Raw genomic sequence first — 27,594 nt, 5'->3', positions numbered from 1 at the left:
TCCCTTTGGCCTTTTGTCATTCAAACTTAGGTGCAATCTATGAATGTTTATTGGAGGAGCAGAAGAAACAACTAGGAAAGACTCAGGCAGGACTGGGATGAGGCCTCCATTCAGTCACCCACAGACCTTTTCCCAGACCCCCGACAGATGAACTGAATGACAGTGAAATATGGGAAATGACAGTCAGAGGGAAAGTAAAGCATTCTGGTAAAGGGCTAAATTATAGCACATGACAGAATTCTGGAGGCAGACTAGTGTGTTGGACTGAGCTGTGGACTTCTGGAGAGCGGCAGGACTGTGGAGCTGTCTCCTGTGATGGAAATATGGAATGTGACGGATCTCTGGAATTTGATAGAAGAGGAAGGACAGAGATGGGGAGCAAAGTACAGAGAAAAAGATGAGAGGAAACAAGCAGATAAGAAAGGATTTATGATAACAAGAGGGGGTTTAAGTGTTCAGTGCGCACAGAGATGTGTACGCATGTGCACTACAGGTGTGATTACTTACATGTGCAGGTACTTGTCAGCGTGGCCTGTGTATGCATTGGTAATGATTGCTCCTTCTGGCCTGTGTATCACTCTGTGTCATCATGTGGGTTTTATATGGCTTGTGTGCACTGGTGTGTGTGTGTGGGTTGCTGTGCACACCCATGTGAGTTGCTGGGTGTCTCTGGTAGCCGTCCCTCATCACTGCTCTGTTCCCCCAGGTCTCTCTGTTGGCTTCGATCTCCTCTCCTGTTATGTTACCCTGCCATATGCTGTGTTTCCACCTCTATTCTATTCTATTCTATTCTATTCTATTCTATTCTATTCTATTCTATTCTATTCTATTCTATTCTATTCTTTTCTATTCTATGTTTTACTGCCCTGTTGAATGTTCCTTTGTGCAGCACTTTGGTCACCTCATGCTGTGCATAAATGTGCTCCAGAAATACACTTACTTAAATCATATAAGGTCTTTTCCAATGTAGTATATTTTATGATATAGATAATATTTTTTTTTGGTTTAGACTGTTACGAAACTCATGGTTGGACTGTTGAACGCCTAATTTGTAGTCACAATAAATTCACAAGTTTTGAACACTATTTTTACATCAGGGAAGTCATTAATCCCTTTCCCTTCTGGAAAAAAAAGAATTTATCAAGTAGTGACAGCTGGTAGACGGCCATTTGGGTAAATTATTCTCTTCAGCTCAAAAGCCTGTATTCAGCTTGGTTGCAGAAAAATTATTTTTATTATGAGAGAATTATTTCTGGTGAGAACTCCACTGACTGAAGTGAGGGGAAACGTCATAAGATATAAATACCTCCATTCAAACACATTAATTAATTTAATCTAAATTCTTTCAGAACAAGATAACACAACAGGGATGAGTGCTATCCCCTTTAAATGGTTAATTTGGAATATATGAAGCAAGGTCAAATGAGTCACTTATGAGAGATGGGCATTTTAATTACTTTTCAAAGTTCAATAGTCAAACCAATATAAGTTGATGAGTCGATTAGTCACAAGCTCATCATCAGCATGTGCCCTCCACCAAACCCATAATAATAATAATATCATTACATATTGTTAATGATTTGACCAATCACGAATCAGTTATATTTACCCATTCTACCTGCAGTAGACTGTGGTGAGCACATCCCCAGTTCAAAGAAGCAGACAGACATTTTCTGAAGCATTTTGTCCTTGAGAGGGTCATTGGGGTGTGCAGGGGATATCCTGGATGTGTTACCAGTTCATTGCAGGGCTGACATATGCAAATGAATATGAAAAGAGGTGATGACACGCACATCCAGTTGTTAAAAGGTGTGCAGGATAAAAAAAAAAACAGTGAATAAAAAAGAAAAGATAAGGTCCACACAACCTGTGAGCTGCCAAGAAGATATTTATTCACCACAGAATAAATATCTTCTTTAGAGCTCACAGGTTGTGCGGACCTTATCTTATTTTTTCATATATGCAATTGAATGAATGAATTAATGAACCATTAATTCTCACATTCACACCTTCAGACCAATTAACCTATAGGTGCATACCTTTGAATGGTGGGAGGAAGAGAGAAGACAGAGCCCATGCAGACATGGGGCGAACTTATAAACACAATCGTACCTAAGACCTACTTGCTGTGAGGATACAGTGCTCACCACTGAACGACTGCTACCCTGAGTATTAATACAGTAAACGAGAAATGTGCAGGTGTGGACAGTAGCTAACAAAATACATTTTGACTGCATTATCTTGTTGTAAGATTGCCCTCTCTGGAAACCAAATTTTCTTGATAGGGAATCATTAAAGGCAGGGTGCGATATGTTGGGGGGGATGGGGTCATCCCCCCTCTGGTTTTTACATCCCTACTTCTGCTCAACGAATTTCATCCTCGGGGGGACATCCAACCAAGTGAAATATCAGGCAGGTTGTGACAGTTTTCTTTCACCTACAGTATATCCTACATTACTGGCACTAACGGTCACCTGAACCGAACTGTTGGCAGTATTAGAATTTGTGAATGTCCCCATGCATGGGGGCGCCGTAAAGGGGGGGTAAACGTGACAAATTCATGGGGCCCAGCATTTGTGGGGGGGCTCATAGAGCAGTGGAGGGGGTCCAGTGGATACAAATTAGAAGTTGTGAAAATTTTGCATAAGATCCGCTGTATAATAGAAACATAGAACCCGAGAGGTGGATGTTGAAAGTATGTAAAGTTTACTTTCGTTTCATGCCAGCGTTAGTTACGTTAGTTATGGACTGCACCCCCACATATATAACTCCCCCCCCAACTCCGACCAAAAAAACAAACAAAAAACACCCCCCCTCTGTTTTTTGGACAAATTGCACCTTGATTAAAGGCTTATCTTATCTCATCTCATCTCATCTTATATCAGTCTTACCTTGCAGAATACAAAAATTGTTGGTCTGTCACCTCCTCAGTCTGTTACTTTGTCTTGTGGTGCAACTTTGGCGTTCTAAACTACCTGAGAAAGGCAGCTATCAATCAGAAACTCACATGTTCTGTGAGTTGAGTTGTCTTTTTTTGTCAAGGTAGTCTTGTGGCTTTGAAGAGCACTTCAGGACTTCAGCTCCTAGTTGGAAACGGCTCTCTGACAGCAAAGCAAAGTGGTACCAGTACAGCGGTACATTGTTCAACCTCCATGCTTGTATTCCTTGTGTTTCCCCAAACATTCAGTGTGCTGAGTGCCAACTGTAGGTAACACACAGACTATAGTAGATCCTTCATTCAACTTCAGTTCAGTCTCTTTAACATATATTATGTGACAAACGGACATTGCATGATGACAAAGCAACATCACTTTGCAACAAAAAAACACTTTGGATGGGTCTGGAAAACAATGTGAAGCAAATCTTTCATTAAGACTTCTGAATATCATGACTAAACAAAGAAGAAACATGTTTTTACAATGAAGAATAAAATTGTATGACTTTTCTATAAATAACATTCAGAGTGGAGTGATATTGACCTAATCACCACAGATGTGTTCACATATATCCATTACAAAATGTTTTTCCGCTTTGTTATTATTTTGGGTGAAGATGTAAACTGTGTTGACATAGTAGAATGGTAGCACTTGAGCTCTTTTTTCATCCATTAACTGTCAGAATATATGAATTTTACTTTCAGCACAGCTAAAATCACAATGGTAGCACACTGAAAGTAGTGAGGTTGGCTTATAAAAGGACAGTGGTGGAGTGGTAAATACCAGAGCGACAACATCAGACATTTGTTTAGTGAGTTTAGAGTGTCTGGTTGCGCGGTATGCTCAGTAGCAGTGTGTTTTCAGTGGCTGCGGTGTGTGTAGTGTGTGTGTTTTTGAATGAAGGGGTTTGTTCATATGTGAGTCGTTTACAATGTGTGTACATAATGTGCATATGTAAATGAATGCATGCAGAAACTGTCAATAGTTATGCATCTAGTAGTGTGTGTTTATGTGTGTGTGTGTGTGTGTGTGTGTGTGTGTGAGTGTGTGTGTGTGTGTGTGTGTGTGTGTGTGCATGCGTACGTGTGCGTCTCTCTGTGTGTTGCTCTCTGTGGGGTTGTCGGTTGCTCATACTGGTTGGAAGTTTATGATCAGTATTTTCCGGCTTGCATGACTTAGCGTGTGAAAATCCATTCACACCCAACACAAACACACACAAATACACACACACACACACACATACACACACAGAGTAATAGTGTGGATCTTGATGATATTCCATGGTGTGTCCGTTACTGTATGGTAGTCTTGGTAGCGGTGCAGTGGGGTGGGGGGTAGTGGAGCGTGGGTGTGTGTGAAACTTTTTGTGTTTGTGAGTGCAGCTGCATGTCGGTGTGTGTGGAATGAGTGTAAAAGACATCAGACACCACCGTTAATGGGCTTAATCAATGGCAGATGAAATTCCTGTTGTTTTTCTCACCGCAGCACTGTCTGCTCCAATAGAAACAAGGCACAGAATGTGCAGAGAGACTGATGGGGACGACTGAGGTTGGAAATCTCACTTATGTTCTCAGCCACCATATACACACACACGCACACACGCAGTCTCATAAACATTACTGGGGAAAGGTTCGACACTGGCATGGACCTGCTTGCATTTTGTTCAGCCACAGCGTTTACGAATTGCATGAAATATGCATATTACAAATAAACTATGCATACACTGGTCTATGACTCTGTTACACACATATGTCCACACTCACTCACACACGCACACTTGCCAAAGTCCTTTCTGTGCTCCAGCTGGGGACCCAGCTGCAGTGATGTCATTGCTTGCTGCCACTTTGCTGATTGTGACTCTTATTGAAAGCAGAGCACTTTGATTCAGCTTCAAGAGTGGCCGCTGTGCACAGATGTGCACATGCATGCACACAATACATAAACACTAAAATAGATTGCGTACATTATGCATAAAAGCTCACATACAGTTCATCCTATCAGCATGTGTAATTTAAGCACACACACAAAGACACAAGTGTTTCAAGGTTATAGTGGGCACATCAGTTTTCACAGCACTTTTAAAGAACAGACAAATAGATTGAATAGTCAATAGATGAGATGGAAAGCAGGATGAGAAGGGAGGAGCACAAAAAAAGACTGTTCTCCTGAAGGCTCGATCCAAAAACACAGAGAAAAGGGAGATAAGGGAGAGGGACAAAGAGAAGGAAAGAGAGAAACGGAGAGAGATAAAGGTGGGAACATGGCATTGACAGTTTGCTTTGAGAGCATAGATAAGAGAGATGAAGTTACGCAATGAGGGAATGTCTCCTTTGCCTCTCCAAGCTATCCCCAAATACATCTATCTCTCCCACATGTGATTTTACACTCAGACACCTACCTCACCATAGTGTGGCAAACAAACACTCATAACTGTGTCCATATTTGGGTGAAGACACCCACAGACACACCAAACAGCCCGTGCCAGAACTTTTTTCAAGATCTGATATAAAACATCATTCTCCTCTTAACCTCCCCAACAGACACACATGCACACACACTGACAAAATCAGTTACAAGGATTTGAGAAAGTCCTGCCAGTGTAAAAAGCTGCAAACATATGAGAACAGGCCTGAACAGTTTCCCCATATTATGGTCCATCTGGATTTGTCCCAGCACCCCCCTTTTCCTTCTCTGCTGGCCTTCTCTCAGTGTCCTCACTGCCAGTGGCACAGTCTCAAGTCCTCAACCCTCCATCACCTCCTCCACCACCCCTAAGACCTTTCTACCCATTCATGTCCTCAGACCCTAATCGTTTGTCTCACTCCAAACCTTTCTGCCCTGTCCCCTTCACCGTTCCCCCTTTCTCTCCCGACTCCCCTCTCCCTCCCTCCTCTCCCCTCCTCTCTCCTCTGCCTTGTATACACTCGTCTGTTGGCATGTCCTCTGTCTTTCCAGCCTTTGAAGGCTTTTCAGGCTGCTAATAAAAGACAGGTCCCCACCACAACAAAAGGGCTCAGCGCTGCCTTTGAATAAACAGTTTATTTCGCTTTTATTTTTTTTCTCCCCATCATACACCCCCCCTCCCTCCCCTACACCCCACCCCTGTGTGTGTTTTTTTCATTCCTGGCTAAGGGGGAAATATGTGCACTTGCTATGTTTTTTTCCATGTGATCACAATGCTCTGGAACAGATTAACAGAAGACGAGGGAGGGAGAAAGAAGGATGAAAAAGAGCAGAAGAAGGAACAGAAAGACATAGCAGGTAACTGTGGCAACCTTGGCCTTTAGAGTAGACAGGCAGTCTGTGTATGTGTATGTGATTTGTCAGTCAGTCAGTCAGTCAGTCAGTCATTCATCCTGACCCTTTGTATCTCTATACTGACTCGGACCATATTGCTCAGGGGTCGTGGGACACAAGCTCTCCTCCCATCTCAGCATCTTATCTTCTAAACACTGCTGCACACTCCTACAAGCACCTGTAGTCTGCACTCTGAGGTAAACTCCCCAAACCACATTAAGCCTGTGTACACTGGCAACACCTGGCTTTTCCCAAGGGGATTCGAATAAACATCTTGTTGAAGAGAGACCTGTTTTGTTGGATAAACTGGAACAACCTGGCTTTGAATCTGAGCGTAATCCACCACATCCAGGGGAATCACGTCAAAGTTAAGTTGACAATTTGTCCTGTTTACATGTGTAGAAATATTTCTTTGGCTAGAAATTACTTGTAAGGCATATTTGAAAAGGCACATTTTTCCCCAAATGTAAATAAGCTCTGAGTTTGTTGGAGCCGGACCCAGTGTGGCCCTTCAAGCTGGAAAGACACTCTGCTACTGAACGGGCCAGGAGCAGGTTGGGCAGGGCAGACAGATCCCTCCAGCAGATCTGGACAAACATAAATACAGTTCAAAATATCTGGAATGGTTGAGGTGAAAATTAATTCCCTCATCAGACTGTCATACAGCCTCAACATGGACAAAAAATGTGGAAAGATATGATTATTAAACACTTGTAATGTGTGTTTTTCAAGTGCTCGGAGTGAATGCTGCTACTTTCTTGCCCGGGTTTGTTTCCCACTCATTTCAGCCCAACCCACACAAGCCACAGCCAGACTGTAACACAACCAAATGCTGCACCAGACCAAACCACAGCTCGCTACTCCACATCCACCAACAAACTTTCTCCCTCTCTCTCAACCTACAGCCCTTTGTTACTCATCGGTTTCTCTATCTTCCCTCTGTCCTTTTCTCTTGTTCAGGTACCCTTTGCCTTCCTACTCCCTCCTCTGTTTTGCTCTTTGACTCCTTCGTTTTTCTGCAACTGGCAGGCTGTGTTGCCGCAGCCCCACAGCTCAAAGTAAATAAATGGTCATTTTTCGGCCTCTTTCTCTTGGAAGAAGAATAACAGCAAGAGTAGCATGTGTGTAAAGGTTTGTGTTAAGTGTGTATGTATGTGTGTGTATTCATGCACCAATGTGTACATATCTGTGTATATATATGTGTGTGTGTGTATGCATACATGTGTGTATGAGGCAGCAAACCACAGGCTTATTGGAGCTATTAGAGAGCTGGCTGAGCAGCACAGCATAGCAGCACCAGATGGGCAACTAGAACTAGACACACTGCATGTAGACCCACAATACACACTGACACCTAATACATACATAAAACACACACATTGTATACAGACACATGGTACACATTAATACTGACAGACTGACAGAAGGGATATTGATAAATGCAATACACACGTGTGCATAAACAGACTTTGAAATGTATGCAAACAAATTGATTACACACACGTAAACTTGTGCACAGCTGGCATGCACAGCTGCCACAACCTCTGATGCTCCAGATGAATGATGGACAGAGTGAGAGTGAGGATGGGTGACACCAGAGAGCATCCCTTCATCTCTGTCATTCAGCTAATCCCTCTCTCCTCTCATCCATTACGTCACTCTGCGTCTTGCCAGGCACCCCCTCGATCCCCACCCCCAACCCTCATCCCACTCTGTGCGTCAGTCCTTTACTCTTTCCCTTCTCCTGTTGCCTACTTTCCTCTATGGGATCCATCTATTTTTTTTCTCTTCTCCGCTTTTTCCCCCCACTCGTAATCACCTGGTTATAATTTTCAATTTTGTTAATTTTGTATAGCTGTATAAAATTGACCTTTTTCATATAACTGTGCGACACTTTTTATTAGTGGCTCATTTATTACTATATATAAAAATGAACTTAAAAGGGTGTAAAGGTGCAGTGCTTGATAGTTTTTGAGCAAAAAAAAAATCCATAATTACCTTTCAGCATTGTAATTCAAGTGGTCTGATAGTACCTGACTCTACACTACACACGTGCATTACGTCTGTCTGGTTTTGGGCAGTGGAGAATTTACTTTATTACTCTGTTTTTTTTTCTAATGACAGACATTTTAAGAAAGGTAGGAAGGTTTCATCTGTGACTGCCAGCTGAAATGACAAGTTGCAAATCTGTCAAATGTCAACACAGAAGCTTTGAAAAGTAGTTACACTATCATAAAACAATATCAGGTAAGCCTTTTGATTTGGTCTGAGAGGTGAGGGCTGTAGAGACGTGTATTTTCTAATTCTGGTGTGCCAGATACTGTACATTTCCCCAAAATTAACCCATAAACACCCAAATATACACCAGTGTCCAAAGGCATCTATTGATCTAAACTATTTAATACCTGTTAATCCACTAATCCTGTTAATACATGGAAATAATTGGAATAAAATGCAGTTTTTATTGTTTTCATGGTTATAAGATATGACCCATTTGGACATTCAGAGGCTTCGTAGTTACCGTGGAAACACTTTCATATTCTACAATATCGATTCACCAGTAAAACCCATGGAGTTTGATGAATGACAGTGGATGCAGGCACTTGGTTTTTGTTCAATTAATGATAATGATAGATTAATGATAGATTTTAATAGATTAATGATAGATTTTACAGAAAAAGTAACTTTTTCTCAAGTTTTCTCCATTTTTTGGTATGATAACCATCAAATGTAATCTCAACATGATGATTAAAGTACATGATTAGAAAATAAATACAGTAAAATACAGTAAAATAAAATAAGAACAATTTTCACTGAAAATAATGCAAAAAAGGGAGGATAATATAAAGATAAATGGTGATAAATCACTTAAGAAAGGTAAAATAGAGAGAAAAATTAATTTGGGAACTAACACAAAACTTGCACTGGGTCTTTATGGGTTAAACTACTTATGTTTGTAATGCCAAGGCTCTTGAGGACTAACCAGATGGATGGATGGATGGATGAATGGATGGATGGATGTTTTGACCAGTTTCCATTTAGTGTTATTTAAAATCTGATTTCTCTTAATGCAGACTGTATTCCCTCCACACATATGCTTTACACTTTTCATAATATTGGGAAATGCTTGTCCATAAAACTTTCCAAAGTCAATTATAATAATGTGAATCCACAAAACATTACATGTCACACTTATCTGCAACTCAGAACTCACAACAACTGATCGAAAATGTCTTCTTTTCCCCGCAGTGCTCACTTTGCATCTCCTTTTCGGCCAGCTGGAGTTTACTCTAAGTGTCAGTGTTGCCCCTAACGTGATCCATTTGTCATCCATCAGGCCCACTGCAGTTATTGGAACATTGCAGCTATGCTTCCCGTGGCGTGCATGTGGCCAGCGGGCACGTTCTTGGGGTTGCAGTAAAACAAGCGTCTAATGACACCCCCTGTAACCACAGCAAAGGGGGGGGCACGCGTCACCACTGCTAACCCAGGAAATGCTTTGGTTGGCCACAGGGTAATTGGGACTGTCCCATGTAATTTGGGCGGAGAAGCAGTCAAGTTTGGCCGGCACTTCTGCACTTGTCTCTCCCTGGCTGTTGGTCAACCACACAGCACCACAAAAACGACAATGGGATGCAGTAAGGGAGCAGGGGAGATGGAGAAGATAGGGCAGTGACAAGAGATAAGGCCCGAGTTGAGAAAATTGTGAAAACAAATGAAAACCGAACACTGAAAAGTTGCATGGGAAGAAATCAGAGAATATAAAGCAGAAGAAACTCTAGAGATTGACTAAGTGGATTAGCGGTGTGTATGTGCACGTGTGTGTTAAAAGGAGAGTAGAGAAAGTGAAGCGTGGCGTGTGTATGGTGGGCATTATTTTTCCCCACACAGGTTCTCCTACGCTGAGGCAGATGGAAAATAGGAAAGGGGAGCAGGGGGGAAATTCAGCTTAGTCAGGTCTTCTGCTCCAGCAGTGTACTCATCACAGTGTGTGTATGTGTGTGTTTTCTCTGTCTGTCAGGTCCTCTTCACCAGCAGTGCTCAGTTTAAGTGGGACAGACAGCTTGAAGACTAAAGAGTTCTCTGTGTTCTGGCTTGAAACCACAGGTGTGTGTTTGTGTGCATGCACTTATATCTACTTACTGTATGTGTGCGTTTCAACCTTTTCTGTGTATTTATTTTTCTTTTGGTCTGAGTGGGTTCAAACGTGCTGGTCATGCATCTGTATGTGTTTGCACATGTTTGAGTGTAATGTGTGGGTTGTATAGTACGCATGAGACTGGTTATCAGCTGTTTCAGTGTGTGTGTATGAGGTAAACCTTAATAAATACTTAACTTTGCACTGTAGTGTGTGTAATGTCTATCTTTGTGTTTGTAGTAGCTTTGTGTCATACCTGTCTGTCTCTGCAGATTTTTTCGTATTAGAGGAATTAGACTGCTTGTTCCGCATGTTGTCTGCGTGTGTGTGTTCTGTCTGCCTATCTGTCTGTGTTTTCATGGCTGGCTGGTGTGTATTTGTGTGCACGAGCAGAAATATGTCGGCATATTTCTTGGGTTTACATGTGTGTGAGTGTGCATATAGAAATATACAAGAATGTGTGTGTGTTTGGGTGTGTGTTGCAGGCTATGGGGTCACTGGCAGGTCCTCATCTCCTCAGACCAGACCAGACGATGAGGAGGGGAGCAGCTCGGTGCGGCACAGAGTGCAGCGGTGCACTGTGAAGCAGTCTCCAATCTGGGACATAGCCTTGGGCTGTGACTAAATGAAAAATGAAACAGTACAGCAGCGGGGCCTTAAATGTTTGTAAATCGGAGACTGACTAAACCGCGCTAAACACAAAAACACACACAGAGCAGACTCCAAACATATCTCCCACAGAACAGCACCCTTGACCCGCTTTCCTGGTCTGGTTCTGGCCCAAATCCAAACCTAGTCAGGTACACACAAAAGGCAATTTCTCCACAAGTGGCCTGCCTTGGGTTTATTTTCCTTTTAAATGCTGCTTTGTTTTCATGATTAATCAGAGTGAAGGGTTCTCAAGCAGGATTCATGACCGCAATTGAATGCATTTTTAACTTCAATAAACAAAATATTTAGCAAGTGTTGTTGTTCTTTGCCCCAGATTCTTGCGTAACAGTAATATGTTTAACAAAGCACAGATGCTGTATCAGCCTCGAGACATAGGTCTGAGTTACAGAAGAAGAAGAAGAGGAAAGACAAGCAGAGAGACTTTTCAAGAATGTACCTACCTTTGGTCCAGCCACAACACACATGTCCTCATCCAGCCTGGACCAGAGGCTGTCTGAGTGCAAAACACACTCTAACCTTTCTCTGGACAATCCTGACCTATTAAGTTGGTATCATGTTTTCATTGTGACATTTGCGCTCTGCTCTCCACATGAGGCTTGAGAGGGGATTTGGGGTAATACGGGAATAAGCTTAAGTGAAAACACAAGGGAGGCATGGAGGAGGAGGTGTAAAATGTGATGGAACAGGAGATGAGGAGAGACAAAATGGTAGAGATTTACAGCAGTGAGAGGCAAAATGTGGTAGGGTGGGGGGTCCGGCCGTAAATGGAGGGAGTACGACTTACACTTTGCGCTTAGAGACCAATAGAATTTTAAGCCTTTTGTGTAGCAGTTGAGGTTATGAGTTGTTTCAATTCAGGAAGGACTCTCAAGCCAACACGGTTCCAGTATCCCTGCACTAGTACAACACACAAAGCCAAAACTCTGCACAGCTGGGAAAGTCCAATCTGACTCATTTGTGGATTCCATTCAGAGTCTATGCATTTACACATGGAGAAAAACTGCTGCACTGTAAATAAGCCTGAAATAGAAAAAATAAACATGAAACTCATCCTGACTTCTCACTCATTAAAAGGCTCGTCCAAGCAACAGCTACTGCCCAACAGACATAAACGTAGAGTTGCATCACACATTTGACAACTGAATCGTCTCCCTTTGATCTTACTTTATGTAATACTAGACTAGGGCTCTCTCATTCAAAACAATAACAAAATACATTGTTGTAAAGTAATGGGTGATCATGCCAGTTCCTGTGTTCACCACTTCTCTCAATGACAGACATATGAGATGACAGATGAGATAACATACAGTTGCGGAAAAAAATATAAGACCACCCCTTTGTTTTCTTCAATTTCTTGTTCATTTTAATGCCTGGTATGACTACAGGTACATTTATTTGAACAAATATAATGATAACAACAAACATAGCTCATAAGAGTTTAATTTCAGAGCTGATATCTAACCATTTTCCATTTTTTCTTGATAATAACCAAAATCACTTCAGTTCTTACATCAATAGCTATGGCATTGTACTGTCAAAAACAGTGCTTTTAGGCATTCCATGTTTTCTTTTCTGTCTGTTTTAGTCACATGATACACACAGGTGTTAGTACTTGATTGCATAACCATTGTTTTTGATGACTTTTGATGGTCTAATAATTTTTTCTGTGACTGTATTACCCCTTAAAGACCCAAACAGATAGGGGATCAAAACCATCTACTGATCTAAAATGTTTAATAACTTTTGACCACCCAATCTTATCAATACATTTCAATAATCCAGGACAAATATAGTTTCTCAGTTTATCAGTGGTATCAGATTTGTCTTTTTTGGAGATTCAGAGGCTAGTGAACATGGAAGCACTGTCAACTTCTGCAACATTGATTCATCAGTAAGACCCATAGTTTAAGTGCTTATAGATGCTTGTTTTATGTGCGATTAATGATAAATTTTGCTGAAAAGGTTACATTTGCATTTTGTGTAACTTTCAAACTTATTCAGTTTTTATGAACATCTACATGGTCAGTAAATTAACCCATAAAGACCCAAACAGCCACCAGCGACCAAAATTTTCTACTGATTTAAAATGTTTAATAATTGTTGATCCATTAATCCTATTAATACATGTAAAGAATTGGTGTAAAATACAGTTTGTCATCTTTTCATGATCATCAGATATGACCCATTTGGACGGTCAGAGGCTCCGTAGTGAATGTGGAAACACCGTCATTTTCTGCAACATTGATTCACCAGTAAAACTTATAGAGTTGGATCAATGACAGTGGATGGACACACTTGGTTTTATGCTCAGTTATTGATATCTTTGTTGAAAAAGTCACTTTTCCTTCAGTTTTCTCAGTTTTTGATATAATACACTTCAAGTTTAATCTGGGCTTTTATGGACATTTCCATGATCAGTGAATTAAATAATGGAAAATACCAGAGTTTGACAGAAAAAAATGCAAAATACAGTAGATAATATTATAATAAATGGTGATACTCACTTAAGAAAGGTTAAATAGAGAGAAAAATCATTTGGGAACTGACATAAAAGTAACACTGGGTCTTTATGGGTTTAATATAGGAAAATACCTGATTTTTCTGAGATCTAAAAATGCAGAGGTTAATAATATAACACATGGTGATAAACTTTGTAGGAGAGTTAAATATGGAGAAAAAAATCGTCAAAAAGTTGTGACGAAATATGGGTCTTTAAGGGTTAAAGGTGAATTACTTTTAGTTATGTATGTATACCTATTTCATTTGAAATAGCTGCGAGGAATGATATGGTTCCACTGACAGAGGATTAAATGAATTAATGAATGATAACATAAAATAAGTCTGGTCATTTTTTAGATACTGTACTGATATTAAATGCAACATATTACTTTGAAGTAGTATTAAAAGACTACAGGTGGAATGATAACAGAGAATTTGGGAGAGTGACAGGGAGTGGAAATGACCACTAATGATGTTTTGATGTATATTTCCAGATACAGATACAGATATTGTGCCATTCAGCTACAACCATTTTATTATCTACAAGTCTAAACATACATTTCTCCATCCCTGCTATTATTAATGTGAATTTAAAAAGCACTACCAGCACGTAGCCTTTCTTTCATTCATGAAGTTGTATTTTGGGAAAATAGTCAAAGGCAAGCAAATTAGGACTATGAGACACATCAATAGTTTTACACATCAGATGACACTTTTTAACCCATGTTTGTTCCCAACGAGGAGGCCATGCTCTTCCTCCTGTACTCCTCCCATTTGCACTCTCATCCCTCCCTTCTGCTCCCTCATTCTATGTCCTCTTCCTCTTTCATCTCAAGCCAGACATGCCCAACTGTAGCCAATTAGCATTTTTCTCCCTCTCCTTTTCTCTTTCTCCCTCCCTCTTTTTGCCCTCTCTTCTCTCCTCTCTCTGTTGTGTAAATTAGATTTGGGAGCTCTAGACAGATTTTGTACTGTTTGAGCGCTCTCTTTCTTCTCCTCTCTCGCTTAACATGAATAAACCTGCTGGCAATTAAACATTTATGGAACTGGCATGCCCCCATTTATCCCATCTTGCCCTGTCTTTCTCTCTCTCTCTCTCTCTCTCTCTCACTCTCCCTACTCATTCACCTCTAACCTGCTTTTATCCCACTCTGTCACTCTGTCTTTCTTCTTACGTTTTTGCTCTGGCACTCACATTGTCTCCTGCCTCCTCACCTTTCATCACCTGCAGGTTGTCCAGTGCCTGCACTTGTCTGTCCTCATCCTTTAGTCCTGTACATCTCTCTCTCTTTTCTCTCTCTCTCTCTCTCTCTCTCTCTCTCTCTCTCTCTCTCTCTTTTTCTGGGTGGAATAGGGGAATGATTAGTGAGAACACATTCAGATTTTCCTTCCATGTGTTGTGCCAATGAAACGCCCGTGTGCCCGCAGCATTGGGACAGATGTGCCAAGGAAGAAGTGGTGTTTGAATATGTGAGCATGTGAGTGCATGAGTGTGGGTTAAGGATAAGAAAGACCAAGGTTAAGGAGCTGCAGAGCGTGATACAATCAGTTGCACTTTGCATAACAAAAATGGGGAACTGGCTGTACAATTCGTGTGGCAGCAAGTGTGTCCTATGTGTGTGTGTCAGTTGTGGTGTTGATGGTGAGCATGCTTGCTGCTTACAGTGCACAGATCATGGTTTATCAAGGTGTGTGCAAAACGTAGGAGAGTGTGTGCAGGCGATGTGTTTTCAGTCGTGGGAACTCTAATTCTGCTCCGGCGGCCCAGATGTGCTGCATGGTGCTATGAAACCTGACCCCCCCCCACCAACTATAGCAGCCCCCTCTCCTCCCTTGTCCTCCAAACCCGCCCAGAACTCTACGTTAAGACACATGTGGAAACAATTCAGTCAATGCCCTGAGCAGGGTAGCCCTCACACACACAAACAGACATATACACACTTTAGTCTCTCATACACACAAGATACACACTTATTTCACACTCAGCCCTCTTATATACTATGCATGGACATACACACGCCCAGCATACGTTACTCTCATCTGTCCCCTGTTGAGGTGCTCATTGCATGGCATTTGACAGTGTGTTAACTCTACTGTGATCCTAAACTGCTATCAGGTTGTCTACACTCAATCAGTAAGTCATGTGTATCCCCAGGATAGCGGAGGGTTTATGTAGGAGGTGAACAGGGGGCTACACTCCAGAACAATATGTGCAGAAGGCAGTGCGACTGCTGACTTTAGAAATACTGTCTAATAATGCCAGAGTCTGTAGCAGGGATGTACAGAGAGCCAGGTATTTGCATCTGTATTTGTGAGGGCAGCAAAATTATTTGTATTTGCATATGTGTTCAAATAAATGTGGAAATACATGTAACTGTTTCTGTCATTATTACACTTATAATTTTAAGATATTAAACTAGTTTGTTGGGAATTGTTCCTCAAATACAAGTAGTTTAAAGGAATATTTATGAACCCAGCAATAAATGTGCACAATAAAACATCAGTTTTTATTCTTTCCAAATAAATCTCAATATTTGTATGAAATAAATATGTGTAAAGACCCATTATTTGCACTTTTCCAAATACTATATTTATATTCAGACTTTAGTTAATAGTTCCAAATGCCAAGTGTCAAATATGATCTTCGTGACAAAGTAATCACAGCTCAAAAGTCCATTTACAACCCTTTTGTAGACATTAAGTCGTCAAAAAAGCCTCATCAGTAAATTTAGTAAACTGAACCACCTCATGATTCAAAATAACTTACATTAAGTTTTGTGGATGCCATATTCATCTTTATATATTCCTTCTATATCTCATCCTATAGAAAAATTGTGGAATTCAGAGTATTTTAATCCATTTTGTCTTTGAAAATTTGGAAAATCATTGTTTCTATTAATTACAATAAATTTGCTACTGTTAGCCTATTACATCTCAACACTAAGCATATTAACTTTATTTATCTTGTATGCCACTGCTTTGGTACAATTTTTTCAATGGATTTCATTCATTTTTTCCCATTAAACTGTACTATTTTGTTTTTTTTCCTCCATTTTTATTATGTTTCTCTGTCTATATTGGACTGTGAGTCTGGAATAAAGTTGAATTGAATTGTACAGAAGCATGAAACTGTGAGCATTTTCAAGTCTAAACCTATTAAAGCTACATTGCTTGATAGTTGTTGGTGTTACTGGGGAAAAAAATATACAATGACATTTCAGCATTTTGTAATTTGAGTGTAACAGTTGACAACTCTGTTTTCTGAAAATCTATGACACAGTCTCTGTCCAATCACAGGTGTTTTCAGTAGGTAGGTGGGTTATATACATGACAGCTGTAATCCAGTCAGATGAAACTGTAACATACTCTGCGGCTCAACACAGAAGAAGAAAAGTATCTTCTCATTTTCACTGTAGCCATCTATACATGTCATTATAACTATTAAGTTTTTCATTTGAACTGAGAGGAAAAGCTCAAGCAGCTTTAATATATGGCAACAAATACAAAAATATAAATATTAATAATGTGAAATAAGACTGAAAGGATTTGGCAAAGTGATGAAATTGTGTTAAATATAAAAAAGAAACATGGAATAAATAACTTTTCAACAAGCGTTAATCTTACCTTTGTCTAATTATTGTTCTATTATGTACAGACAATATGTAGTTATGATCTCAGTATGCATAGGCATGATCTGTTCTGTGAGCAATATGGAAATCTACAAAATTACATTTGGAAAATGTCAGGTTTTGATAAATTCGACTCATATCATGGAGCCCACCGAAGCTATAGGTCATAGAAATGTCAGCCACTGTAACTATGTTTGAATGGATCGATAATAACACAAGTCATTAATTCAGAAAAAAAAAAAAAAAAACATTGAAAAAGATTTCAAGTAGAACTTTGTAACATTTTACCATTTTAGTTCTTCTTCACCGTTTTTGTGGTCATTTTTCTCTATGGCGCTCCCCCTACACTTCCAGAGTACATCAGCAAGATGGCAAGAAAATTGTTATCAAATACACCACCGGAGCAGAGTGGAGTGGGAAACTTTAGCCGGACATTGATGTTTTCGACATTTGTTTTTACTTCACAGAAGAGGTCATGGAAGCAGAGCTGCAGAGGGGGGATGTGTGGACAGGAACCCCCTAACCCATCCAGGTGGATGTGTCACATTCACACACCGGTTGTAGGTGCAGAGACCACCAGTCCGGGCTCCATCTGCAGCCGCTAGCACCGTGCTGCTAACGTTAGCCACACAGCTTAAGAGCTAACAGGCTAACAAACATCAGCAGCATCCACCTGTCACCACATCCCAGCCCTGTTAGCGATTAGCATACTATCATCCAGGCTAACATTTATAACAACAACAACAACAAACACCTAGATTCTAGACCAGGGGTATTCAAATCCGGTCCTCAAGGGCCGGTATCCTGCATGTCTTCGATATTTCCCTCTTCCAGCACACCTGGTTCAGTAGGGGTTTTTCCACACATGACCCGGAAACGGTTTGAAACGACTCATTTTGTGTATCGTTACTTCCGGTTTACTTGTCAACAGTGGCTGAAGCCATATCGAAGTGTCACTGTTGTGTGCCCCAATATACACTGAATAAACAAAGGCAACTATATTTAAGGTTTCATGGTTTTCCTTCAGATTTAGTTGAGAAGAAGAAATGGGTGGTTGCAATTCACCAAGATGAGGGGCCGAACTTCAGAATTCAACTAGGAAGTACGTTTGTGTGTACCAGGTGTCCTGAACACCAGCATTTCTGGGAAACATCAGTGGTATTGTGAAAGAAATCAAGAGGTTAAAAGTAGGGGAAAAAATGATCAGCTCATCATCAAGCTCTGCAGAAGCCTGATAACAATGTAATGTCTTCCAGGTGTGATGGAAGAGGGAAATATCTAAAACATGCAGGATACCGGCCCTCGAGGACCGGATTTGAATACCCCTGTTCTGGACCTTCACCTGTACAAGAGACAAGTATCATAGAACACCAGGTAAGATCAAACATCAAGGCTAGTTGTTATGACAGTCGCTATTCAGATTAACCCAATTAGATATGGGTCATATAAAGACTCACAAAAATTAAATTCAACTGACAAAATTCTGTAACTGGTAATAAAAAACACACTCCTGAAGCAGACAATGGGCTATCTAGTAAACTCAACAATCATACACCTATGATTATTAGTGAGTATGCTAACATCTCCACTAGCTAGCAAGCATCTGGGCGTCAGTAAAATAAGTTCATAAACAAGTAAACACTGTTGCAACCAATATCAATCACCAAGAGCACGCAAATCCACAAAAATACATAGAGTACAGATAATTTATCTCAGCAATACTTACAAGTACAGCAGCAACAACATCAAGTCTACATCTGTTTTGATGCTTCCTTTTCTTTCAGCTCTCACCATTCTGCAAAAGCTCAACCTATACAGACTGTTGTCTTGTTCCTGGTTTGCTCACTCACTCTTTTCTTCTTCCTCCGTCCACTGACAACGGTCACCTCTTCCTTTTCTCTGCCAACTCTGCCATGGTAAACATCTGTGAAATGAAGACATGGCTGGCTTTTGTTTACAGCTAGCCAGCAGTACTTGGCTGGGGAGGGTATTTGTGTAATAGTGCTGTAAACTGTGGTGGGGACGGTGTCAGAGAAGTTGCAAGTGGCATATTCAGCCTTAGAGACCCTAGTGCAGGGGTCTCAAACTCATTTTAGTTCAGGGGCCACATTAAGCCAAATTTGATCTGCAGTGGGCCAGACCAGTGAAAAAAATAACATAATAACACATAAATAATGACAACTCCAAACTTTCCTCAATGTTTTAGAGCAAAAAAAAAAACTAAAATTATGCAATGAAAATGTTTACATTTACCAACCATCCTTTAAAACAATGTGAATAACATGAACAAACAGAAATTTCCTAAGAAAACTCAATGCAATTTTAACACTATTATGTCTCAGTTTATCATTTACACATGTACATTACAACGTACAGATCACAGTGGATCTACAAACACACAAAACATTTAATAACAGGCAGAATATTGTTAAAATTACACTTCAGACATTTCAAAATGTTCATATTTGTTGAGGTTATTTGTGTTTTTATGAAAAGTTAGTTTGTTTTAGTGTAAATACAGTACAATGACATGAAAATGTTTACATTACAAAGGGTAAAATTTGGAATTGTGAGTATTTACAGGTTATTATGATAGAATTTTACTGATCTGACCCACTGGGGATTAAATTGGTCTGCTTTTGGTTCCTGAACTAAAATGATTTATATCTTCAGTGTAATTTTTGCATTTCACAAATTGATCCCAGGGGTCAGACTGGACCCTTTGGTGGGCCGGAGTTGGCCCCCAGGCTGCATGTTTGACACCTGTGCCCTAGTGGGAAGGTGGAGGGCTTCCATTCTCCCCCTAACAATCCATTTAACCATCACAATTACTTTGAAGCTGTTTAATCAAAGTAAAAATGTTACATAGTTACACTTTGACACTTACAGCTGCAGTGCTTGGTACTTGTTTGGTGTCATTAGGTATAAATTCCTAAGTACCACTCAACATATTGTAATTCAATTGTAATTCCTCTAAGAGGAAATAAGAATTTTCCACTGTACTCTGTGACAGACTTTGACAAATCACAGGCGCTCAGGCAAGTAGGAGGATGAAATTTGTGATTGACAGCTGTGATTACCAATCATTGTTAAGCTTTCTTCTGATACAACTGCTCTGCTCTATTCTGTACCTCCACATGGAATCCTGGAAAGCTTACTTGTCTTTTTCAGTGGTATATCAGAGTTTTGTCAAAGTTAAAAGAGTGAGAAAATGTGCATACCAGCAATGTATGTTATATGTCACAGATATAATTATCCTGTGCAAATTCAATAACTCTGTGATGTATGGGCCACAGTGAGCGAGAAACAAAACACACCAGGAGGGCAGAAAACACCAACTGAATGTGCACAAATCAGATGCACTTGCACAAAACAGCCACAGTTTATCAATTCTGCCCGCTACAGTGATCTGACTTTTGACAGTTTGAAAGCCTCTTGTAATTCATCACTTTCAACTGTCACATCCCACAACCTCTGAACCTTGATTGACTGACAGCTGTCATTTAACACCACGCAGCAGGAATATCTGTGTGTGACACGTTACTGGTGGGGTATGATTTCTTGTTCTCTCATAATCAATAATCATGTGAAACAGTATCATATTATATTTAATACATATACACATTACATACACATTACATGGGATAAGAGAGCTACATGTGGAAATTCTGGTTATTTTTCTACCTGATTTTGACTTCTGCAGCTTTTGGATTAAATGTGTAATTCAGCAATTTAATGTCGAATGAATGTCAACCAAGAAAAATTGTTTAAAATGAAAAATATATATAAAAGATTAATCTTATACAGTATATAAATAGCTTTACTGGAATTGCTTGATTGCTGATACTCTAGAATGCTGACACTATAAAACGAACCTATTATACATTATACATAGTGTGAAATGATATGTTGGTTTCAATATATTATGATTTTTTTTTCCTGAAACAAGCATCTAGAGGTCTGAGGAGGGACTGCATCTTCTGGCACTTGTATGTGAGCTTCTGCCACAGCTAGAGCGGCTGCAAAATGTTTCAGTGATTTTTAAACATCTTATAAAAAAAATACATATATAAAGTTATATGTGAAGGTTAACAGAGTCAAAGCGCTGCCTTTTACCAAATACTTATAAGACAAATATTTGCTAAAAGCTTCTCAGTGGGTAACAAGCTGTTCCTTTCACCTGTGCTGTATGGTGAGACACAGTATAAGGCGTGAGTGTGTGTCAGGTCAGGAGAGAGCAGAGGCTGGGTTGTTTTTGATATAACCAAAGTGCAGAAACAAGCCCATTTCTGTAATTTAATATTTCACTGCCTTCACATCTGGAGCTGCATGTAAAAATGGAAAATAGAGGGGTGGGATATAAGACTGACATGGAGAGAGGGAGGAAGAAAGAGGAGAGAAAAAAATACACCCTCTTCTCCAGCTCACACATTCATAGCTTTCACTCACTCACTACTCACACTATGACCACATGCTTGTCTGCGCACACACACTTTTTACAGTAACAGGATGCATACTTGCTCTATGCACATATACTTCTTGTCTTTCATTTTCTTTCTCTCTCTCAATCAGTCTCCTTTTTTTTTTTAGACATGCAGGCACACACATACACACCACTCTGGAGTGACTGGTGTTGTAAGTTGGCGTGAGCGTGTAGGTGATCTGGGTGTGATTACTGCTTGGCTCTCCGACAGCTCTGATGATGACATTCAGTGCTTTGAGCTCCTCTGGCCTGGGTCCGCTCCAAACACAACCAGGCTGTACACTCTTTCTCTACCTCGCAACCAGCATACATGCGGCCTAAATACTACGGCAACACATGCTCTGTATCCAAGCGTTCATCAGTACATTCCAGTTTTGCACACAATGTTAAATTTTTTTTTACCTAAATACTGAGGTATGATAATGACTGCGCCATCACCATCTCATTACATCGGTGTTTTGTTGTTTACACCCTTTTCAGCCCAAGTGCAACCTGTTCTTGAGTTTGTTGTTTTTCTGCTCAACTCTCTTCTATCTGTCTGTGTTGTCACTGCCTCTGTCTGTGTTCCATTGCTCCAAGTGTCTGTTTGCCTCATTTAAATGCCAAGCTTAGAGAGCAGCTGTGTGTTGGATCGTTGCTATCAAGACAGAGTCAACATATGCACACACAAACACACACACACAAACACACACACACACACCATTCTCTCAGTTGTGGGGCTTCATGCCCAGATTGTGTTAATCCTCTCTGTCCTCCACACATTTCTGTACACCCATCAACGTCAACGCTGCTTTGATGAAGACACACGTACACACACATACACACACTTACTACTCTCCATCATTATCATTGTTTCAGCTGGAGAAGAGTCAGCGCTTTTGTTTGTAATTACAGGGGTTTGAAGTGAAAGGGAAGAATTTTCAAGAAGAGAGAAGAGGATGGATGGAAAAAGAAATAAGAGAAAGAGTAGGTCAGAAAAAAACACACCAGTATGTCTGTGACATATTAGTCACATTTTACCGTAATTGTTGTTCGACCCCATCCCACACTTGTAAAAAGAAGAAAAAAAGAAATACTTTGCGAATGCGCTTTTCAGTGGATGGCTTCCAAGGTTTTGTCTGGTGTGTTCTGTACAAAGGGCAAAAGGAGCTTTGTGGCTGGCTGGTATGGCTTTAAAAACATTACAGCTATGGGCAGAGGCCTGTTCCGCTTCCTAAGCCTGGGGCTTCAGTTAGGATTGACCCCATCAAAGCAGAATAGATTGTGCCATTTGTAGAGGTACTAAGGAATCAAAATGAATCCCTCAGTGCAAAACCCAAGATAATATGAAACCAACTTAGTTTTCTTCCATCTGGACATGCAGTGATAAGCTAACCTTAGGATCTTAAATGACAGAAAAACCAATTGATTGATGGATGGATTGATTTCGTGTTCAACAAACCTATTGATCTGTACATCAAAAAGAGAAGTCTTCCCAGTCCAAGACATAAGCTTGTTTGACTCACTCACAGAATGTTCAAAAACAACACTGTTAAATGATGACAGGCCTGTGGCACACAGCAACATCCACACAGCTTACTGAGATTCCCTCAGGATTCATAAAACACAAGCCTTGTTAAAGCTTGTGACCCCTCTGTGACAAGCAAGCCAAGGTTACAATTCAGGGAAAAGGGTAAAGTAAAGAGACTCTCTCAAGAGACAAGAGACTCACTGTAGAAAACAAAATCTGCCTACGCCACATTTTTCATGCCCTGGTATTTATCATGTCAGTTTTTGCAAAGACTGATCTACCTAATTGCCCTCTTTGATTCCTTCCTTGGATGATGTATACACTATGTAAACATTGTTCCATTCAATGCCACTCCCGCTACACATACTTCACATAGCATCTTGCAAATTAACTTTAATTTGTTGTTGTTGTGCATGGGCATGTAGAAGAAGAGTTTTATTATCATAAAAAAACTGAAGCACATGACCAGAGTTGCAAACTAAGTGGTAACATGCAACTTCATCATGCAAACAAAGAACAAAATAAATGTAATTCTAATGTGTTACCATTGCAGAACAAATATGTGACGACTAATCATTACTGTGAAGTACAATTGTTAATCAAATTGCGATCACAAATGTCTCACATCGAAAAACATTATTTTCAGTTAAAAGATTATTTGTGGAAAATAATATTAATTCCCCTGCTTCACATGTTTTCATCATCTTTCCAGACAATGTGGGCCAGCAATATTGTTGAGACAAATATCTTCAATATTAGCAAAAAAAAAAAAAAAAAGTAAAGTAATTACAATTTTTGGTATATTTACGTTATTTAGTAGATTTCATCAGGGTAAATAAGAATATCTAACTTACAGTATTTCAACAGCAACCTTCCTAATACTGGCTGCACCTAAAACATTGATGAAAAATGCACAAAACATGCACGTACAGCTTTCAAACCCAAGCGCTTGGGGAGCTGTGTGACCCATGTACGTCCTCTCCTGTATCCCAGTGTTGCCCAACAGGGAGTGTTTGTGTGGTATCCAAGGGCAACGGTTAGAGAGGGTGGGGGAGGCTGATGTTAGAGGCAGGGCTGCAGCCACACTTTCTTCTCTGGTTTGTTTGCATGTCTGATTGCTCTATGTATGTGTGTGTGTGCCTGCAGAGCATGCAGGTGGACTTATGCACGATGTCAGTGTTTGTGTATGGCTGTGTGTGCATGTGTATTTGTGCATGCATGCGTGTGCTTAACAGTGTGTGGAAAGTGTTGTTGTCCACAGGCTAACTGTTACTGACAAGCACACACTGACTACTGGAGTCAAAAAGTTAAACGTACTCTGTGCTCTTTTCACTCCCCGGAGGCTCCCTCTTTCTGCCTCTCTAACTTTCTCTCCTCCCATTTTTATTTTCTATATTTTTCTCTCTGTCATACTCTCCTGCTTTTTCTCTCTCCCTGACGGTTTCTTTCTTTTACTCCCTCCTCCCCCCTTCATCTCTGATGATTTTAGCAGAGGTGTGACTCATTGGGCATCGGGCCACAATGTCAGGTAGCGAGAGGAGGGCGGGAAGGAGGGAGAAAAAGGAAAAGAGAGAATGAGAGGGTGAAGGAAGAAGTTGTTTTAAATGTGGTGAGGTATAGTGTGTGGGGGGGTAGGGGGTAGAGATATGCAAAAAGGAGTGGAATGTGCAAGAGGGAAAGAGTGAGAGTGAAAAGGAGGAGACTGGGGAGAGGGAGGGGTGTACAGTCAGCAGAAGGAAAACATAAAAAAGAAGGGAAATGAATAATTTCTGCAAACGGTTTCCGTCAAAATTGAGTTTTTTCCTCCTTGCATGTTTTCTTGATTGCTGGTCTTGTTTTGGTCATGCACCACACTCAGTGACCTGGCCAGTGTGTTTATGTGCAAACTTGTTCATGGGCAGGGCTCCATTCATATACAGAAGGAGTAATTATATACACATTATGTAGGTGCAAAGCTATTAACGGAAAATACCACTTGACAGATCCTGTAGTTTACAGTGTGAGGGTCACTCAGTACTTTAATGCAGTCAAGTGTCTTTTTTTTTTACCCTTTAAAAACACTGGTCCTGGCAAACATTCCACTTTTATCAGACAAATGCAAACAAATCATTGATATGTTTCAGCCTATTGTGGGTTGGTTGTGGCTCAGGCAGAAGACTGGATAATCCACAGACTCTGGGGTTGGTGGTTCTTTGCCATGTAGAAGTATATTTGGGTGAGATTTGAAACTTTCAAGTTGCTCACACTGGCAACTCTGCTCCTTCTTTTGTGTGAATGGGTGAATGATTAACACATTAACCCTATAACGCCAAACGTATCATATTTGATACATGGGTTTTAAGCCCTCTACATGATCAGTGTGATATTTTTTTCTTGAAAAACCTGATGTATACAATTAGATACATGCAATACATGGATAATCCACCAGGGGGGAGGAATTCGTACACCAGAGGCCTTTCCAGTGACACTACAAGATTGTCATTAATGAGAAAGGAGGAAGAACTTTGCCAATTTTGAAAAGGAGTTAACAATTTGTTAGATGTGTTTATGTTACATTATGTTTTTGTTTGTTCAAAATTAATAATATTTGAGCCTTGAGACCTGATGTATGAAATATGATATAACATTGAAACACATACACAGAAATTGATATTTGAAAAAAAAAAAAAAAATAAAAAAATGTTGGGGCCAATGAAGACTCCAGTTTCAAAGAACTGGAATTTTTTGTCAATGATTTAATGGTTCAGGCTTTACAGGGACAAAAAGGAACTTGGGTACCAAAAAAAAAAAAAAAAAAAAAAGAAAAAGAAAAAAAAAGAAAAATTGGTTACATAAATGCTGTCCATGTTAAGAATAAAACACACATCCTTTATCCACTATTTTTAAGCCATAATCCAAATGTTCTGATCCCATTAGGTCCATTCATGACATTTTATACTTAAAACTCACTAAGAAGTCATTAATATGTACCTGCCTCGTATGTTACAAAGACAGATTGGTGATGGTAAGAAGAAGAGTGTAAAAGTTGAAAATGGCTGGATAGAGGACAGGTGGACGATGGGTGGTGCTGAGTAGTAGTGGAGAAAATATTTGAGCCTATTGCTTGTGCATGTGATATGCCAAATATGGAATGAATATTTTTACTAAAACATCCAGATGCTCTATTCCCCCGTCACTTTCACAGATTTCTACTTCTTTAAACAACGACACATGTGGGCATGGAAATTAAGTCAGGGTGTGTGTTAAAAAGGCACTGTTTTATTGTTTCTGTAGGGCTATTTTCCTCTACTTCAGTTACACACACACACACACACATTATGATGTATTGTAGATGATTGTCTTGCAATGTGTCAAGTATTACAGATTAACTGTATCGTCATATCATTAGTCTGGGAACATATGATGATATTTGATCATGAAGTATTTCTATGGTTCCCACCACTAGTGAGGAGGGACAAAACAGAGAAGGAGGTTGGATTATAAGGATTTGGTAAGGACAGGGTTACACATGTATGTTCATGTTTATGTGGCTTGTCAATCAACTGTCTTTGTGGCCCCTAAGGCAGGGGTTCTCCACACTCATCTCAGCCTTGGCACAAATACACACACTCTTGGCTGATGTTATGGACTTTCTGGTATTTTCTTCCTTGTGATGAGACATTGTACTGAATGATTTTGTTTAATATGCCCTAAGGTCCAGGTCAGCATGAGGACACAATCACAGCACACATGTCTGCACACACACATGCACAAACACACACTTGAGCTTTTGACTTCTGTCCTCAGTAGACACTGCATTCATGCCAGATTCACATCTTTGTCTCCTCTCTGTCTCTTCCTTTTTGACTTCCTTATGTTTTTCTTCCCTCCCTCAAATCCCAGATAATTTTGTTGACAATCTGGAACATTACTTGAAATGATCATTAATGTGACTTGTATTGGCAATGGTGATGTTTATGTTTTGTTTTGTTTTTCTTTTTCACTTCTACAGCGCAAACCTTACCACAATGTTATTTCTAACGCTTCAGGTGCAGCTCTACTCAACTCCCTGGAGCTTCTCTCAACACTGCCCCCTTCAGATAATTTTCCTACAACTGAAGAGATGCACGTAGTTGTGCCATCTCTACTTTACTTTGGATGAAACACAAGGAGGTGTAGTTTGAAGAAGAGACAGAAAACATGCATTTGGTTTAAGCTTCAGTGGGTACATACATCTTGAAATACATGTAATGCACCAAAACTTTTTTACAAGTATTTGCTGTGGTGCTGTTATTACATCTTGGCTTGCATTTTCAGATTCTGATTGATGAGATGGGCTTGATCCATCCAGTGTATTTCAGCAGTGGTGACAGAAACGTGGGGAAGATCAAAGTCATCCTGATAGATTGCTATCGCCACTCCCACCTGTTCCCTCTGGAATTTCCTCCCTT

This window comes from Sphaeramia orbicularis, chromosome 10 (assembly GCF_902148855.1).
Source record: "Sphaeramia orbicularis chromosome 10, fSphaOr1.1, whole genome shotgun sequence".
Lineage (NCBI taxonomy): Eukaryota > Metazoa > Chordata > Actinopteri > Kurtiformes > Apogonidae > Sphaeramia > Sphaeramia orbicularis.
The sequence above is the reverse complement of the archived record's forward strand: the minus strand, read 5'-3'. Positions refer to the sequence as shown.